Below are 6,623 nucleotides of genomic sequence, written 5' to 3'. Positions count from 1 at the left end.
CCGACTGTATCTAATCCCCATACCACAAACGGCCACACAAGAGGGATTGTCTTCAACGTAGATGTTGGCTTGTGGGACTTGTTGGAGTAGAACTGACAACCCTCACATCGGTCGACCATATCTTTAGCCATTTTGTTTGCCTGCAGCCAGAAGAAACCAGCTCTGAATGCTTTGGCGACGATTGCTCTCGAAGAGGCGTGATGACCGCAGGTTCCTGAGTGAATTTCTTCCAGGATTAGCTGTCCGTCCTTTGGGGAGATGCATCGTTGAAGAACGCCTGAAACGCTTTCCTTGTACAACTGGCCATCAATGACATTGAACGACTTCGACCTGCGGACTATCTACCTGGCCTGGACTTCGTCTTCTGGTAATTCCTGCCTCAGGATATATGCAATGATCGGCACAATCCAATCGGGGATGACAGCAAGAATCTCCATGATCAGATCAACCACAGCAGATACGTCGACTTCAGTCAGATCTGTCGAACTCTTTGGTTGTACTGGTTCCTCTGTGAAAGGATCTTCTTTGACTGAGGGAAGGTGGAGGTGCTCGAGGCAGACGTCACTCGGGACTGGTCTCCGAGTGGATCCGAGTTTTGCCAACTCATCAGCTGCTTGGTTCTTCAGTCGCGGAACATGGTGGAGTTCTAGACCTTCAAACTTCTTCTCGAGCTTCCTTACTGCATTGCAGTATGTGGTCATGGTGGGGTTCCTGACGTCCCACTCTTTCATCACTTGATTAACCACCAAATCCGAATCGCCATAGACCATCAGGCGACGGACGCCGAGTGCGATGGCCATACGCAGTCCATAAAGGAGAGCTTCATACTCTGCCTCATTCTTGGAGGAATCAAAGTGTATCTGCAGCACATATTTGAGTTTGTCGCCCTTTGGCAATACGATCACAACGCCAGCGCCGGAGCCATTGAACATCTTGGACCCATCAAAGAACATTGTCCAATGAGCCGAGTAGATGTGGGTCGGTTGCTGTTGTTCTACCCATTCTGCTATGAAGTCAGCCAGGGCTTGGGACTTTATAGCTTTCTTGGCCTCGAACTTGATATCGCAGTACAACATCTCCATTGCCCACTTCCCCACTCGGCCTGATGCGTCCCGATTGTGGAGGATTTCCGACAACGGGGCATCAGAAACAACAGACACCGAGTGGTCTTGGAAATAATGGGCTACCTTCTTTGCAGTCATGTAAATCCCGTAGATAAGTTTTTGATAGTGGGGATACCTCTGCTTGGAAGGAGTCAGGACTTCGGAGACGTAATACACTGGCCGCTGAACTTTGTATGCTTTTCCTTCTTCTTCTCGTTCGACTGTAAGAACAGTGCCGACGACTTGATTTGTAGCCACGATATACAGAAGAAGGGGCTCTTTACTGAGCGGAGCAGTAAGAACCGGCTAGGTGGAAAGTAGGACTTTGAGGTCGTCGAATGCGACTTGGGCTTCGTCTGTCCACTCGAAAGTATCTGATTTCTTCATGAGTCGGTACAGAGGAAGTGCTTTCTCGCCGAGTCGACTGATAAACCTGCTCAAAGCCGCTAGGCAACCTGTGAGCCGTTGAACATCGTGTATTCTGACCGGCCTCTCCATTCGGACGATGGTCCCGATCTTTTCGGGGTTGACATCGATCCCTCGTTCGGAAACGAAGAAACCGAGTAACTTTCCGCTGGGAACGCCGAATGAACATTTGGTGGGGTTGAGCTTGATATCGTACCTACGAAGGTTGGCGAATGTTTCTGCCAAGTCAGTCAGCAGGTCGGAACCTTTGCGTGACTTGACTACGATATCATCCATATACGCCTCCACATTCCGACCGATCTGGTCGAGGAGTCATTTTTGGATCATGCGCATAAAGGTAGCTCCTGCATTCTTCAAACCAAATGGCATAGTGATGTAGCAGAAGCACCCGAATGGGGTGATGAAGGCTGTTTTTAATTCATCGGGGCCATATAGACGGATCTGATGATAGCCCGAGTAGGCATCAAGAAATGACAAACGCTCGCAACCCGCAGTTGAATCGACAATTTGATCGATGCGGGGGAGCGGAAAATGGTCTTTCGGGCAGACCTTATTGAGATGCTTGAAGTCGATGCACATTCGGAGCGACTTGTCCTTCTTGGGCACCATGACAAAATTGGCGAGCCACTCGGAGTGGTGAACCTCGCGAATGAAGTTGGCTGCCAACAGCTTGGCCACCTCTTCTCCGATTGCCTTCCTCTTGTGCGCAGCGGACCGACGCAGGCGTTCTCGAACAGGCCGAGCGGTGCGATCCACATGCAGTAGGTGCTCAGCCAACTCCCTCGGTACACCTGGCATGTCAGAGGGTTTCCATGCGAAGATATCCCAGTTCTCACGGAGGAATTGGGTGAGCTCGGCTTCCTATTTAGTATCGAGGGTGGTGGAGATGTTCGTCGAGGCAGCAGCGTGGTCCGTCGGGTGGATGTTGACCTTCTTCGTCTCTCCCGCCGACTGAAATGCGGACACCGAAGCTGGTTTCTTCGAACGGATCAAATCAGCGGGGTCGACTGTTTTCTTGTACTCGTCAAGCTCGAATACGACCATCTGCTGGTCGGCGATTCTTGATCCCTGCTGCAGACACTCTTCGGCTCGCTGTCGATTGCTAGTGATGGTGATCACACCTTTCGGGCCTGGCATCTTCAACTTCAGGTATACGTAACATGGACGGGCCATGAAACGCGCATACGCCGGGCGGCCTAGAATTGCGTGGTAAGCGCTCTGGAAGTCTACCACCTCGAACGTCAGCTTTTCCTTGCGGAAGTTCTTGTCGGAGCCGAAAACGACGTCCAACGCGATCTGGCCGAGTGACTTGAACTTTCGTCCAGGGACGACTCCATGGAACTGCATGCTGCTCTCGCTGAGTTTGGACATCGGAGTGCCCATCCCCTTGAGAGTGTCGGCGTACATGATGTTCAAGTCACTGCCTCCGTCCATGAGGACTTTGCGCAGTCGGACTCCCTCCTCCACCGGGTCGACGACCAGAGCCTGTCTCCCTGGGGTGGGTACGTGTGCTGGATGATCCGACTGGTCAATGGTGATCGCAGTCTGAGACCATTTGAGGAACTTGGGGTTGGTAGGGGTGGCCATGTTCACCTCCCTGTTCACCAGCTTAAGTCGACTCTTGCTCTCAACGTCAGCAAAAATCATCAGTGTTGCATGGACTTGGGGGAACGGATCCTCCTTCTCCTCCTCATCCTGTTCATTGTCCTTTTCACTCGGTTGCCCTTCACTGAACCCCTGGATTAGGAGGCGACACTGTCGAGTGGTATGCTTCGCATATATGGGGTTGCCCTCTTCATCCATCTTCGTATGAACCGGACATGGCTGGTCCAGGATGGGGTTATTGAACTGCTTCTTCTTGGGGGTGAACTGAGCCTTCCCTTTTCCCTTGAACTTGGCATTGGTTACGACTGCTGCTTCTGCCTGCGGAGTGGAAGGAGCTTTCTGCTTCTGCTTCTGAGTGTTACTCCCATCTCCATCGGCGACTGTTTTGTGCTTGCCGCTTCGGATGCGGTCCTCTTCTTCGCCATTTTCATAGCGTGTTGCTATCTCCATCATCTTGCTCATGGAGATGTCGCCTGTTCGGTCGAACTTCAGGTACAGATCCCTGTACCGCACGCCTGCCTTGAAGGCGCAGACTGCTTGATGTTGTGTGACGTTCTCCACCGTGTGGTAAAGGGTTGTCCAACGCTGAATGAAATCTCGTAGGGGCTCATTCTGCTTCTGGACGCAGTGCTGGAGCTCCACGAGGCCAGCAGGGCGCTTGCACGTCCCTTCGAAGGTCCTGATGAACACTCGGGCCAGATCTGCCCAGCTGTAGATGCTTGAGGGGGCCAACTGGTTCAGCCACACTCGCACCGAGCCGTCGAGCATCAGAGGGAGGTGCTTCATGGCGACATGGTCGTCTCCTCCTCCGATCTGGACTGCCACTCGGTAATCATCCAACCACGTTTCTGGCTTGGACTCTCCTGTAAACTTGCTAATTCCCGTCGCCAATCGGAAGTTGGGAGGGATGTCAGCCGAACGGATGGCTCGACTGAAACACTCGGGACCAGAAACGATGGTCCTGCTTCCACTCGGACAGTCAATATCGTAACCATAACGGTGGGTTCGGCCCCTGTCGACCCTCCGCTGGGCGATATGCCCTCTCGCGTAGGGCCTTGGGTCGTAAGTGCCACCGACTGAACGCCGATCATCATGATGTCGGGGTCCGTAGGGCCCACCCCACGAAGGGGTGTGTGAACGGCGACGATCTTCGGGATTTATGGAACGGCTGCCTCCTCTGTGTCGCTGATGAGAACCAGGGCTATGAACTGACCGATGCGTATTCGCATGAACAAAACTATTGTGGGTCCTGTTGTGCGACTGGTAGACCGCCGAATTTTGCTGCTGCGTCGTGTGCAACAGGGCGCGGATTTGCTCGATCCCCCTGCCAGCCTCTGAATCAGTCGGCTGAAGGGAATCGGCTATCTTGGCAGCCGCAGCCAAGTTGAGGAGGGTGTGCGGAACAACTCCACGGTGCTCCGCCGAGTGTGCCGACTGGCATAACGCGCGAGGTGGACGATGCGCGCCGGATGTTTCGCCGATCTCGTGCTCGTTCCGGCCAGCTTGACGGGGATCTTCGTGGGAGTTGGCCATGTGTACTTCTGCTGCAGGCCCACGACCCGCGTACTCGGAAGGAAACTCAGTCAGAACCGAGTCTGAGCGCTGGGACGGCGGGGCAACCACAACTGACTCTAGAACCGCCACTTGTGAAGACGCGTTCTGGCGCGCCTGGGCATGTTGCACCCAACGCTGGAGCCGCGGACGGCGGGACCGCTTGTTGCGGCACGTGACAGCAGTGTAGGTCGACACCGTAGCCGACTGCTGGAGAAGAAGAATGCCGCGGGCGCCGGCACGGAAGTGCGTAGCCTCGCGGCGGGGAAGCGCCTCGACGTCGAGAGGGGCGTCCTGGAGACATGCCGAATCGTCGACGATGAAGGAGAGAGCGCCGAAGAAGATCTCGTGACCCATGCTCGAATCTCCACCGGACGACATGACGAAATGATGTAGTCGCAAACTCGCCGGAAGTCGCTTAGACGTCTGCCCCACGGTGGGCGCCAACTGTCGTGGGTATAAGCCTGACAGTAGATGTGTAGGGTACGAAAGGATGGGCAGAGCCTTAGCTACGGCGAGGTTGTATGAGTTCAGGCCCCTCTGCGGTGGAGGTAATAGCCCTACGTCTCAGTGCTCAGGGAGCTTGTTGTCGAGTGGAATATAGAATACAGTGAATTGCTAACCCCTGCACCAGTGGGGGAGGGTGGCTTATATAGAGTGCGCTGTCCTCCACAACGGTTCGGTGCACATGGGTGGAGTAGTGGCGAATAAATGCCAACGTTAGAGGTAACGTACGTCTTAAATGCTAATAAAGGCACATGGAAACGTATGACCGTTTCCCTCCAGGGGGGCTACGATGCACAGAGTGGAATCCAGTCGGTTAGTTTGATAAACTCCGAATGCTAATCTCCGACTGGACGGTCGAGGATCTGTTACCGACTGGATGAAGGGAACTCCTTAGTTCAGTCGGAACTGACTAAGGGCCTTGTCCCTTATGAGGGGTAGTCCTTGGGTTGGACCTTCAGGGCAGGGCTATGACCCTACCCTAGGACCATAACCCCATCAATAGGTCTTCGTGCGCGTAGGAAATTTTTTGTTTCCCATGCGACGTTCCCCAACAATGATATAGTGTAAAAAAGATGCATATGTGCATGTAACTCGTGTCTACATTTTGTAAGTACGTTCGACAAAGCACGACGGATGAGATGCATGGTGTAATATATTCATGACGATGTGCAATGTGGTTGTTCCTTTATTGGCGTGTATGTGCAATTCAATTTAGTGCAAAACAAAAATTAAAAAATGCCCAAAACAAATAAATGGGAAAATAGGGGGCAGCAAAATAACCCCATCCAATTTAGTGCAAAATCCTAAACCCAAAAATTGCTCAAAAAAAGGCGAAGAAATAGCCCCGGTTGGTAATACGAACCGGGACTAATACCCTCCCCCATCGCTTCCAGCCCCGCCACGTGGAAGTCCATTAGTCCCAGTTCGGGACCGAACCAGAGCTAGCATTAGTCTCGATTGATTAGTTCTGGTTCGCGAACCGGGACTAATGACCCAACCAAACCGGGGTTAAATACCCTTTTTCTACTAGTGAAGCCTGGTCAGCTATCTAAAGAAAAGATAAACACCCTCACATCATCATCACCACGTATGACTGGATCGAGATGGCCATGACAACAATTTTCATACGGGTTGCCGATGCCCGTTGTATTTGTATGAATCAATCCGTATTACATATCAAATGCCTTTTAAAAATACCTATATCTTTTAGACTATAACTACGAGTTTGATATGTTATAAATATAATTTGATAAAGAACATGTACAATGTGAGTATGATATTATTTTATCTGTTAACCATTTGTAAAGTATTATTTAGAATGCAATATTAATCTATAGGCATGATATGTCTTTCCTTCATATCGGTGCTGATCCAAATTGGAAATGAACACGCCAAGAAAACCAAGATTATAGGCCAAAAAAATCACTATAA

This window comes from Hordeum vulgare, chromosome 4H, assembly GCF_904849725.1.
Source record: "Hordeum vulgare subsp. vulgare chromosome 4H, MorexV3_pseudomolecules_assembly, whole genome shotgun sequence".
NCBI lineage: Eukaryota > Viridiplantae > Streptophyta > Magnoliopsida > Poales > Poaceae > Hordeum > Hordeum vulgare.
Note: the sequence above shows the minus strand (reverse complement) of the source record.